The sequence below is a fragment of the Manis javanica genome, chromosome 1, assembly GCF_040802235.1.
Source record: "Manis javanica isolate MJ-LG chromosome 1, MJ_LKY, whole genome shotgun sequence".
NCBI lineage: Eukaryota > Metazoa > Chordata > Mammalia > Pholidota > Manidae > Manis > Manis javanica.
The window spans coordinates 224332665-224345358 of NC_133156.1; the positions used below are offsets into that span (position 1 = coordinate 224332665).

The 12694-nt window shown below is 44.1% G+C and overlaps 1 pseudogene; it reads right to left on the minus strand.

Annotated features, from left to right (window-relative positions):
- Positions 1-1226: 1226 nt before the first annotated feature.
- LOC140845227 (protein FAM228A-like) lies at positions 1227-12652 on the minus strand (annotated as a pseudogene).
- Positions 12653-12694: the final 42 nt, after the last annotated feature.

The window sequence follows — 12694 nt, forward strand, 5'->3', positions numbered from 1 at the left end:
GTCCCTCCCCCATAACCCCTATTTCTATGTAAACATAGTTACTGGGCAAAAGGGCTGGAAAACATAACTCAGAATATTCAAGTTAAAAAAATCCATTCCTGATATTAATCATGAGCACTAACTCATTAAAACATAGACATAAAAGAAATAATGCCCCAGTGTCAAAGAAAGAGATACCACTCAATTATCTGAAACCAAAACAACTGAATATATTGCTTAATTAAGGGGAAGTTTGGCCCACTGAGAGAACTGCTGGTCCTCTAGGGTTTTGGGAAGCAAGTTCCATGTTGGTGATGGAAGCAGGTGTGGGCTGATAGGCAGCGAGACTGCCTCAGACTGGCTGCCTAAGCGTGGGCCGTCACTGACGGGTCAGGCAAGTGTGGGGCGAGTTCGGGGCTTCCTCGTGACCCGAGCTACAGCGTGATCCTTTCCCAGGACTGCGGGGACTTTCTCACTGGGATGAACTGTGGCTAGTGCCGTTTCTCCATATCTAGATATGTCAGGTTCTTTTCACATTTAGGACAGAGGAGCCTGCAGGATGTAAGTCCAAGAAACTGGCAGGCATTAATGTCAGTACTCCCAGCTACTCCAGTCACCCATCTGACCTAGGAACACAGCTGGCCCCTTCAGAAATCAAGAAATCAAGTTCTCTCCTGGCTGAAATCTGAGCCTGATTTCCTGCAGGGTGAGGGGGTGCCTCTTAGATGACTTAGAGCCCCGGGGAAGGACAGCACACTTGCGAATGCCCCACAGCCCCTCCAGGGCCCTCCAGGACCAGGACGCCTCAGCCTTAGAACGGGACGGCTGTGTCCAGTTGGGGGTGGGGGGGTGGCAAATTCTGAACAGTTTGACTAACATTACAGAGTGGTTGTGAGGGGCGAGTACACCCTGGCGAATGCACGTGTGCTTTGGCACCAGCTGTCCTGGACTTGGAAGAGTGGACGCTGCCACTTTCAAACCATGCGATCGGTCCTGGACCTCTCTGAGCTTCATATAATGGGAGCTAATACTGTCTTGCTGTGAAAACTTTAAAATGAATATGAAATACCTCACATAGTTCCTGGTTCACAGCAGGAGCTTGGTGGACAGCAACTATTAGTATTTGGATTATTTCTTGTAATACTTTTCCACTTCTGGAGGAAGAAAACATGTTGCAGCATTTTAGACGCTGTATAGGCACTTTATTACAAATGGCTTCCTCACAGCTGGTCCGGCTCCTGGCGGCCTCACCGGACGCCCAGCTGCAGGGAGGCCAGGTGCTGCACCAAGACCTCTGCTCGCCTCACTCTCCTCCCCACGGGCTGTGACCCCATCTCTGCTGGCCGTCCCCAGCCGCCCGGGAGCAGGGTCTGCACTGTGGGGTCCTAGGACCTACTGACAGAAGAGCTGAGTGTCACGTAGGGAAGAGGGGCTCACAGGGGCAAGAGGATGTCCTGCAGATCCCATCAGACCCGACCCTCCTGCTCAGACCTTCCAGCAGCTTCCTGACCAGCCATCTCTTCACCCCACTCTCACTCTGCCTCTCAAACAAGGCGTTCTGTGTCTTTGGACCCCATGCAGTACTAACCGTTTGATGGTAGGGCAGAGACGACTAGCTGTCCACAAGATGCTTGCTCTCCCTGCCGCTATGCTCAGGCCAGCCCTGGACTACTTTCCCATCACCCTGGGCCCCCAGTTGGGCACAGCCCCATGACAGGGTCCTCGCCAATGGAGTATGCCAGACCCATCCCTCTGCCCCCCAACCCCGCACTCCCAGGACACGACTCCTTCGTGATCAGGTTGGCAGGAATGAGTTCCCCAGGGCAGCCTGGGGTGCCAGGTGCTGAAGACGACAAAGGTTCCATGAGCCAGAGTCCTGGAAGACTGCATGGGAGAGGGACAGCCTGCCCACTGACCACCCACCCAGTGCTGGTGCAGGAGCGAAAAAATCACCCTCCACTATGTGTAAACTCCACTCGGATCTCTTGGTAACCGCAGTCGGGCTATCCTGCCAGAGGGCAGACTGACAACAGTCCTGTGCAGGTCTGACCAAGGGGCACCCCTCTCGGATACAGTGATGCCCAGGGGAAACTGCTGAGGAAGGAGGTGACTTACCATTGAAGGTTAGTCTGTTTCTGTCTGGAGAGACTGAGGAGAACTGTGGAATCGGGTAGAAGTTGGGTCACAAAATGTCTAACAAAGTTTTCAAGCTAGAGACAAGAAAGAGCCCCTTGTCCTATGTGTGTGGCAGAGTGAGAGGCCACACGGCTGATGAAAGGAGAGATGCAAAGATCCATTGTGCACTCAAGACAGCTCGGCCCCTATCACCTGCCAGGACACCTTCCCTGGAACATCCAAAGCCTCCAGTGGAAGGATAGAGGGTGTGGGAGAAAGGATGGAAGGGGAGGGAAATAGACCATGAACTGTAAATTGTGCGATCAGGCTGTGAGCTCTGGATAAGAAATCTGTGCACAGAAAATTCCTGCACATAAAATACATTTTACACATCTGAACTGTCATTGTGCCCTATTTTTCTTTTACTATGAATTTCATTTCAGAAAATTCCCACCTATTGTGACTCAGCAAAAGTTTTGGTCTGGTTTGGATGTAACAAAATAGTAAATGATAGCAAAAATGGCAGAAGAGTAAAAACTAGGAAAAAGAGCTAAGGAAATCTTAGAGCAGATGCCCTCTGGCCAGGTTTTCCCTCACCTTGTCAGGACACAATCTGTCCCCCAAAATGGGGTCCAGGGTCCCACAATACGCTCCTTTTGAGTCTGCACCAGGCTCACCTGCTGAGGGGTGGCCTGCCTGTGCAGCAGCCCTGGGCCCAGAGGCAGCCCCACCACCCCCGCCTCCTCTTTCATGCCCCCTCTTTGGCTACTGCCTCCTCTGCCCTCGGAAGCCCATCTGAGCGGGAGGGATCCTTTGGCAGCCCAGATACTGGAATCAGTGCCTGCTACCTCGTGCATGCGCAAAACTGGGCCACCCCAGCCCTGCTCCCCCACACCGCTGCTCACCAGGCCCTTCCTTTCATCCCTTTTATTCTCCTGGCTGAGCTTCGAGGACAGAAACTGCCTTTCAAAAAGTCTGACATAAGTCGGTAGCCTTTTTCTCTTTATCAGGCAGATATTTCTTTTCTAAACAAGTATGTCTTTCGAGACTACAAAGAAAAGTAGAAAAAAGTTATCTCAATTCCATAAGCAGAACTGTACCATTCAATAACTGTCTCTCATTTAGCAAACTCAATACACATTTTATGAAAGGGAAAGACAACAGACATCACTTGTGGCTGTCCATCAATGAGCCTGTCACCCCGCACCTCTGCTGACATGACCCTTAGGCAGGCTCTGAGTCAGGTGGCCCTTCTCTGGCTGTGGCTGAGGCCCCTGATCCACAGCCTCAGTCCCTAGAGTGGTGACTGGGGCAGAGTGGCTCTAGGCAGCCTCGGAGTGTGCAAACCCAGAAAGGCAGGCAGGGTGGGGGTGTCCATTTTCCAGCCCATGTATAAGAAAGCAGAGAAAGAGAAAGGAAGCAGGTTTGAACACAAGCTATGATGAAAGGTCCCAAAGAAGAAAGGACTGGCCTCTTGGTCCCTGAAGTGGCCTGACTGTCTTCTGATGAAAGGAGAGATGCAAAATCCACATGGTGAAACCTAAACTCCAATGCCATGGTGTTAGGAGGTGGGTCTTCAGGAGATGATTAGGTCATGAGGGCAGAGCCCACATGAATGGAATTAGTGCTCTTATAAAGGAGGCCCTAGAGAGCTCCCCACTTCCACAGTGTGAGGGCACAGGGAGAAAGCGCCATCCATGAGCCAGAAAGTGGGTCCTCACCAGAGACTGAATCTGCCAGCACTTCATCTTGGACTTCCCAGCCTGCAGGACTGTGAGAAATAAATTTCTGCTGTTTATAAGCCACCCAGACTCTGTATTCTATTACAGCAGCCGAACAGGCTGAGAGTGGACCGTGGCTCCCATGGCAGACTGGGGCTTTCTCACGCACCTAGGCCGCTCCTCCCTTTTTGTACTTGAGAAGGATTCTGCTTTTTGTAATCCAACTAACATAGCCTCCTGGCCCTTACGTCCTTTTCTGACTTTATTGAACAGCTATGTGAGGCACCTCTGGTGTGTCCTCTCAGAGGTCTTCCCCAGGGCTGCCCCATTCCTGCCCCAGGAAGCCCAGGCCTGTCCAGCAAAATAAGCCCTCTCCTTCATGTTTCCATTCATTCATTCAAGCACTTACTCATCCTCTACTACATGCCAGCTAAGTGCTGGGAACACCAAGATAAACAAGACACAGTCTCTGCCCTCAAGGGGCTCGCTGCACTGGAAAAAGGCAGATCGTGGGTGTAGAATTAGGTCACCGTATGATAATTTCCCCCTTACCTGGACCAAGATGGCCAACAATTAAAAAAAAAGAGCAAAAGCATGAATCAACTTGGCAAGTCAGAAAGTTGTGACCATGCTGACTTGACCCAGATATTTTCATGGTTTATTTATATTTCTTTTCCCTAGGGAAGGGACTTTTTTAGGTGAAGCCAGAAAGGGTGGCAGGCCCCAGAGAGCATCTTATGTGCTCTTAAAGAGTCTGCACTTAATTGTAAAAGGTTATAGGAAGCTACTGAAGGGTTTCCAATTGCGAAGGGTCAATCACTTCAAAAAGATTCTTCCGGCTCCTAGGGGAGAATTCACTGGAGGAGAATTCACTGAAGGGTAAGAAACAGTGAGGACACAGTGAGAAAACCAGACTGGAAGGGCAGATACCATTTAAAGAGCTGTGATGACAAAAGCTGAGGAGCTAGAGAGGGGAGATGAAGGAGTAAAGCAAAATGAAACCTTGCTGGGGGATGGGCAGCAATATAATCATTGATATTTGAATTAAAGTGTCTGTTAAAACTGATTAAAAAACCATGAAACCGGAAATAGACTACAGACCTGCCAAATCACAGGAGGAAACAGAAACAAAGTAGTGTTGTTCATTCCAGCAAAACTCAAGATAGGGGATAGAAGGGAAACATCAAGAGAACATGACAGGACTTCTGTGTCTCATGCAGGATTTAGAATTTTACACAGGCCAACATTCCTGCTACAACAACTAGGAAAAGGAAAAAGAAAACAGAAAACTTACACACACACACACACACACACACCCGCAAAGACACATACTGTTTAAGTCACCGGATAGCTACAGAAACAATTCCAGGGAGCAGAGAGCCCTTCCAGAATGAGGGGGCAGTCTGGCTGTCTTCTCATTCGGCAACATCAAGAAGCAGGACAGAGGCTGGGTCCTCCGGGCTCCCAGCATGCCTTTGGTGGGTATTTCCTCCTGGGCCTGGTTGCTGTCCTGGCAGTTTTCCTACAGGAAGATTAAAAAATCTAAATCAACACTCTTAAGGTCAACTCCAGTCACTCTTGGGGTAGGAAATCATTTGGCAACTAGAAGTCTCCAAAAATAAAGCCCAGTGATCACAAAATACCTGTCTTACATGAAAAATTAGCTTTCTTCTCTTCATCTGTCTCTCGTCTTCTAAACAGAGGGTCACAAAATGGTGGGGCCATAACCTACAAGAAAAATGACGCTCTCAGGACCCCAGCGCAGTTTATAGTAAGCTTTTTAAATTTGTCTGAAACATTCAAGTATGGCCTTACTGGACACCAAAGCAGCTGAAAATAAGGACCCATGGGTAATGTCAACGACAGAGCAGGGGAAGGGTAAATGTCAGCTGCCTCACATGAAGGTAGGTCACTGAGCCTTAGTGGCTGAACAGAGGGAGGGCTGCCCAAGTAGAAGACATACTTCTGTCAAGAATTCTACTGTATCATTGCATCAGCCAGTAAGTGTTTGGCAATGCACTGCACACCGCATCCGGCAAGGCCTGTCCTCAGGATCTCTCAGTCTAGACCAGGCAAGCCACGCCCAGTGAGGGTCTGGCCATGAGAGGCATCAGCCCAGGGTGCGTGGGAGCACTGGGCTGCGCTCCTAAGTGGCCTGGGAGGAAGAGCGCCTCTGGGGGGAGCTACTCGGGTCTTTAAGGGCCTATAAGAACAGGAGCGCAGGTGACCTTAGCGTGGGTGAGTGTCAAGGGGCTGGACTACAAAGGTTGCCGAGAAAGGTGGTTTTCTCCTTCCCCTCCTGATTATAGGCATCAGAGGGATGTTTTTCCCCCTTCTTTACTTCTCCCATACACTTCACCCAGTGCTGATCCCTAAAGTGCAGACAAGGTAAACCATTACTGAATAAGGAAGGCAGCACCCTGCTCAGTGAGTCCCCCAGGGCCAAAAAACCTCATCTTCATAACAATGATCTGCTTTGGTCATCTGGGAAAAGCAAAATAAGCCACTTTTCAGAGCAACAGATATTTTTTAAATGAATAGTAATATCAGGCTACTTCTGCTAGCAGGAGTAAAAAACTGAAACCTACATCTCAAAATTGTAACTCACATATCAGCAGGTTTACAACATGGAGACAAGTTACAAGCCCAACCCTGGACTGGCTGGGCACCTTCGCTGCCATCCCTTCTTTCACCTCGGGCAGAAAGAAGCTCCACCCGCTGGGCCAGTCGCTTCCTGCACTGATCCTGGGACAGTCATCATGCCCATGGCGCCTGCTGCCCATGTGTCTTTCTCTCCCTCCTGGGCTCCCAGTTTGCTGAATGTGTGTGAACAAATGAATGAACAAATAGATTATCACACACACACATGCCTTGTTCACAACAGAAATTCCCCAGCAGGTGAAACTTTGGGTTCCTAGTCTAAACCTCAGGGAAATGCTTTTGTGGCTTTCTTTTTATGAATACAGAGTAACTATAACACTTCTAAAAATAACTAGGTTTTCCCCAGAGCTTTCAAGAATTAATAAATAAAAGTAAGAAACTTACTTACCCTTCCATAAATTGGGTCCTTTTTTGTCATATAAAAAGGATTGTATGCTTCAGGATCATAAAGATCTTCAGAGATAATTTCCTTTAGAAAAAGAAAAAGTCTACCTAAGAACAAATTACTACATACAAACGTGTTTTGCAAGATTCAAAAAAGCCACATACTTTATTCCATTTTTATGTAAAATAATAGATTCACAAGAGTAGAAGAAACTTCAGAAGTAATTTAGACTTTGGTGAGAGCCTACCACCTCCTGGGAGAAGTAATCATCCAGCTTCAGTCTGAAATCATCAACTAGCCTCAGTTTGAGAACCTTCTGCTCCATCAGGCAGCTACTCTTTTGGTCATTCTAACCACGAGGAAGTCTGTTCTCAAACAGCTGAAATCCGCCTTGTCACTGCGAAGTGCAGATAACCGGTTCTCTCCCCTGGAACAACACAAGGTACTGCTACTCAGCATCCATACATCAGCCTTTTCATATTTAAAGGTTTCATTCCCCTTGTGTCATCTCTTCCTTGGGCTAAATACACCATATTTCTTTCCATTTCCGTCCTGTGAAGCATTGTCAGGCCTCCATCCTCTTCTGAAGGTCTGCAGTTGGCAAATGTCCACTCTACAGTGTGAATCTGGAGTGATGAGATAGCAGCAGGGTGGACAAGGTGGACTTTGTGGCTTCTCACTCGAAGTACCACCTCTCCGACAGCCTAAGAGCTCAGATATTTCTTAGAAGCCAGTTCCTAAGGTTGACAATGAATTTATCATCATTTAAAATCACTCAGACTTCAGTGCACGCCTTTTCTAAGATATGGCTTCCCCATCCTCTACTTGTGCAATCACATTTCTGGGCACAACTCTAAGACTTTGTGCTTTGGTTTCAAAGAGACCTGGACTGGACATTGAGCTCTGCTCTGCTTCTTAGGGCCTTTAGGAGGAAGTGTTTAATGTTCCCATCCAGAAATTTTGCTCAGCTGATACACTTAAGTGCTCTAACATTCCAGGATAGCAGATTAGAAAGACAGAAAAAAAAAAGGTGACTAATAACATGGTTATGCTGCCAGAACCCACCATAAGACCACCTACCCCTTAATTTCTTGTTAAACAAACAATAAATGTCCTTATGGTTTAAGCCACTGTTATTCTCCTAACATTTACCTAAAGCATTCCTGACAAATCTAGGGCCAAATCAACACTTCTATTCCAAAATTCCAGGTTTAAAAATGCAGTAGTCTGTGATTCAAAAGACATATACACGCCTATGTTTATCGCAGCACTATTTACAATAGCCAAGATATGGAAGCAACCTAAGAGTCCATCAATAGATGAATGGATAAAGAAAATGTGGTACATATACCCAATGCAATATTATTCAGCCGTAAGAAGAAAACAAATGCTACCATTTGCAACAACATGGATGGAGCTAGAGGGTATTATGCTCAGTGAAATAAGCCAGGTGGAGAAAGACAAGTACCAAATGATTTCACTCATTTGTGGAGTATGAAAACAAAGCAAAACTGAAGGAACAAAACAGCAGCAGACTCACAGACTCCAAGAAGGGACTAGCAGTTACCAAAGGGGAAGGATGGGTGAGGGTGGGGAGGGAGAAGGGGATTAAGGGACACTATAATTGCAATTACAATATAGATAGGTCACAGGGAAGGCAGTACAGCATGGAGGAGACAAGTAATGACTCAATAGCATGATCTTATGCTGATGGACAGGGACTGCAGTGGGGTGGGTATGGAGGGGGGACTTGATTATATTGGGTAAATGTTGAAACCACAATGTTGTTCATATGAAATTTGACTGTATATCAATTTGTTAGATTGTATATCAATGATACTTTAATAAAAATTAAAAAATGCAGTAGGATGTATTACAGTTCCATGAATTCATCTTAAATACAAAAATAAGCTTGGGATTATTTGCATAACCACTGACCACTGAAAATGTTGGCCAAACTCTTCAAATTATATTTCATTTAAAAACAAGCAAACATTAACCCTCTGAGTACCATTTTGTTTGTGTGTTTCAACAAATGTTCAAATTCTCTTGTTTAATTTTTTTCAACCTTCTGTATGAAATTAATTTTTCCATAATTTTCCATTGAAGAGGTGCTACATTTTCAATCCATTTTGTAATGTAACCTCTCATCTTCTTTCCTTAAAAATATCCAGATGCTGAAAATATGTATCCAAGCTCTAATGAAATAATACAAACAAGGAAAACAAGTTATTAAGAAATTTTTCACATCTTATCATTTGAATAAGGAGGAGAAACAGCCTCTCAGCACATTCAGGTTGCAATGCCCTCACGTAAGAGAGCTGAAGAGCAGAATAAAGCTCAGAAAGAACCCAAGAGTCTAACCGCAGGAAGAACCCATGAAAAGTTCTGAACCCACAGCTGTGCCTTCAGATTAAACCTCATCCAAACCATTCCTGACTCAAAACTCCTGCTTCTTTTTAATGATTTCAAAATGTTTCCTCATCACCTCTGCATGTACCTTCATCCATAAATCTGTAACAAAATTGAGAGAGTAGAAAGAGCACTAAGCATGCTCCACACCTCTCTATGAATCTATAAAAAGGAAATCCCACCTACCAGTTTTGACACTAAATTGAGAATATATGTGTGCTTCCTTTATAAATTATAAATCACAATACAAATGTTAAAGAATTATTCTAACACCAGTTTCACTCCCTTTCACTGAAATTGAAACCCCCTTTAGTTTATTAATTCCATAATGACTATCAGACTTGATTGGTCCTTACCCTTAATTACTGATTCATTTCTGATGGCTTTATATATTCCTCTGGTGATGTGAGAACAAAAGAAAAGGAGGTACATTTTAGTCAGAATTTCTATTCAGTAGAATAGAGCATTTAGAACAATCTCTCAATCCCTTAAGGATAGATCTGGAAATCCAACCTCTTACTGATTCAGCAAGGAGGTGGCACAATCTCACATTTATATAGTGTAAATCAGTGAATCAGAGAAGGCTCGTTCTCTGCACAAAATAAATCTCTTTGACATGGCCACACCCTCTTGACCACATTGCTCTGCATCACTCCTGCTTACTTAGAACAAACTTAGAATCCACATCTGTAGCCAACTTTTACCTTCACAACATAATTTTCTCTAAATAATATTGCATGTACAGCTGCATCAATGTCTTTCTAGCTAATGCCTAAAAGTACAGAATTGAATATTAGCATGTAAATCCTGAAGAAACAAACCAGAATGACAGGAGTCAGTGCATTTTACCAGTGGTTTTAACGTAAACCTAATGTCTCTCTGTACCTCAAAGCACATTCGGTAGCTTTTTATTATGGAAATTTTTTAACATGATTCTCCATGAACCCATCATGCAGGTTCCATAATTATCAACTTGGAGTCAGTCTTCGTTTCATCTAAATCCCTATTCATTCCCCTGCCCACCACCCAGATTATTTTTAAACAAATCCCTTACATCATACCATCAAGTCCTATTTTTCAAGTACCAAGAATGATTACTTAGTTAAATGATTAGTTAAGGAGATCTTACGTAAAATGAATCCTTTTTTAGGCATTTGGTATATATGTTTTAAAGGGCCCTTGAAATTCCTGACTTCTGGTAGGTCTCTTATAAATCAAAACCTCTTTATAGGTCAAAACTTTAGAAAGTTCAGTTCAATTTAGTTCAACAGGTCCAGAATCACAGAGCCAGTTAGTGGCAGCTCCTGGCCAAGGACCAAGATTGTCTTATATTTTGGGACTTGCTGTTTCCATTATGAGTTTGGGTAAAGCTGATGTACTTAGAACCTCACGTTAGGGATTTTCATTTGGATCACTATCATCCAGCTTTTATTCTTATAGGACTAAGTAGGAACAAATAGAGGGGCAATCAAAATCAGTATCTGGAAGAGAGATTCCGTTACCTAAAATAACTACCTAGTATAAAATGATACAGGTTCTTAAAACTATGTTAATCAATCTCTGCCTCTTTCGGTTCTGCCACAGTGAGTGCCAAATTCAAATACCAAATGTGTGAATAAGTGAAATCTCAAAAAGGAGAGTTGTATTTTTACTCATGTTCAACAGCTTCACATGAAATCCAAAATGATATTTAGACAACTATTCTAGTCTTCTCCAAAATAAAACTCTCTTGATAATATAAACAGAATCTTGCTTTAAAGCCTTCTTAGACTTATTTTGACATAGCAATTGAAAAATCATATAAAATAATGAACTATTTTCCCCTTGTAACAGAGGAAAGCTGAATTAAGTCCCAAGTTTAAAATGTAACAAATTTACCACTAACAGTAACTTGAAAATGAACCCAAGTAGCCCCCAAAATTTTGTAACCATTAACAGGTGGCGGTTCCTCTTCATTCTCCCTATTTTCTGAGTCTCAGGGTCAGAGATAACACAGAAAGCTGACTTTGCAGAACCCACGACATCCTGTCCCAGGATACTGAGGACCAAACAGTAAGAAAAACAAAAAGCAATTGAATTAGCACAAGTGTCCCCTTAGACCCTTGCAAGTTGCTAACTTTATGCATCTGTGGTCATGAATACGCAGCCTCTTCCCACGATTTCCCCTTTAAAAGCCCCACCTGCTTATGCTTCAGGGGGAGAGTGATCCTTTAAAGCACAAGCCTACCATGCCTCATTTGCTGGCAAATTAATAAACTTTCCTTTCCTCAAACCTTGTCATATTGTTTTGTGATCTGACTTTGGTGACAAGCACCAGTTTTCAGTAACACCATGATACAGTACAAATTTAGAAACCATCAATCTATTTGGAGAAACAGAAACATACACTTCTGACAAGCATCTTGAGTAATCATGTTTTAAGCATCCTACTATTATTAGCAGATGTTATATATACTATTGGTCATGTGTCAGATTTTTCAAACCATTTTTTTTTTAAGGAAAAAGTTTTTGATAGTGCCTTCTTTGTAATCTTGGAAGAAAATGTTAAATAAATAAATAAATATCCACAGCTGTGAGCACACACAAATATTGTCTCACTTCTTGTAGGCCATCCCAGCAAAAGGAACAAAATGAAATGTTCAAAAGCTTTTCTTTATAGTGAGGCAAATTTATCATATAAAATAAAATTTTCTTTATGAGGAAATCATTGCTTTACCAGACCCTGAAGTATCAGGAATTAACTGGCAAGCCCAGACCTGGTTCCTTCTGCATAAGGAACTCAGGCATTGCGTTTACCCTTGCCCGCCCCGTCTGTGCCCGCACCTCTGCTGGAGACAGCAAACATTGTTACACTCTTGGTCAAACGTGATCCTGGGGCAATCCCACCCAACCAATTATTTTGAGCGCCTAGCCTATGCCAGACCTACTATGATTAGGGAATACAACCATGATTAAGACAAAGTAGTTCCTAATCTCAGGCTATTTAGGTCCCACCGCCAAAATAACGCCCCCAAATGCCACATTATTTTTACCTCCATTAAAGCAACTGACTCCGGCTCTGGCCATTCTTTTAATTTTTCTGGCCTGAAATGTTCATCGTGGTTCAACATTTTCGTGGCAGCCATAGATGAGAACTTCCCCGGGGAGAGAGAGTAAATTGAGACTGAGTAAGGCAGAACTGAAAAGTCAGAGCCTCTGCGCTTAGCGTTTGACTCCTGCTTTGCCACTTCGTAGAGTCGGGAAGGAGAACAAAGAAATCCGGCCCCAGCCTGGTATAATGCAGAGTCCAAACCAGCAAGCAGGTAATCATACTCAAAATGAATTTTTACATTTTCCAAAGACTGCTGGAAAAACCTGGTAAGAATATGTGGGTGTGGGTGTTAAGGGTGCCTGACTAAAAGGAGCACATCTTAATTTAGGG